We start from the raw sequence: 905 nt of genomic DNA, 5'->3' as shown, positions 1-905 counted from the left end.
ATATATATATATATATATATATATATATATATATATATATATATATATATATATATATAGGCTTGCTAAACTGTGCCTGCGCGCATGGTGTTCTATCCTACGCTCCGGCCACTTCAAGCCTACCAGCCAGTACGCGTTAAGTAGCCCTAGTTAACCAGGCGGAAGGGCGCGCACAATGTGGGGAAAATCGAACGTAACGTCTTACGACCGAAACTGCTCCACGTTGCTAACTTCCTTCGTGAAAAAAGAATAGTAGTAACAGATTACCATGCGCTAATTAACAGAGCCATCCCTCGCATGCCTACATTTCACTTCATCGTGATTGTCCAAACATCGTAAAAAGGCCTAGCCCAACTGTTAATTCCTACCATCAGTAATCAGGCATATAGGATCTAGTAAAGATGTTACTATCAGTATTATGGCACTAGTAAATGGCCCTTATTAAGTTGTAACAGATTACCATCATGGTTACATTTTGTACCCACGTCCCCATGATTGTAGTAATACATTACTACATATATCAGCCTGGATCAAAGCATCTTTGACTTTTTTGTTCATTTTTTTTTGCATTATTATCCACAATGAGCATCTAGTAATGTGTTACTGCACGTCTCAAGAAGGTTTTACTACGATTAGGGATGAAACCATAGATATCTCCCATCCCGGTAAAAAACTAGGTCCATTACCATCTATAGTTAATCTATTACTAGCAATGAATAGTTACCCAAATTCAGAACGTGGCGGAGCAACACATGGTAACAGAATTAAATGTGTTACTTTCTTTTGCACATACCGTTACCCTCAAACATTCTTGCTATGGAGACGCGACCCGCACGCCTGATTAGGAGCGGCCGGAGCGCAGGCTAAGCAACAATGCGCGCACGCTCACAATAGCGCAGCCGTAT

The sequence above is a fragment of the Triticum dicoccoides genome, chromosome 4A (assembly GCF_002162155.2).
Source record: "Triticum dicoccoides isolate Atlit2015 ecotype Zavitan chromosome 4A, WEW_v2.0, whole genome shotgun sequence".
Lineage (NCBI taxonomy): Eukaryota > Viridiplantae > Streptophyta > Magnoliopsida > Poales > Poaceae > Triticum > Triticum dicoccoides.
Note: the sequence above shows the minus strand (reverse complement) of the source record.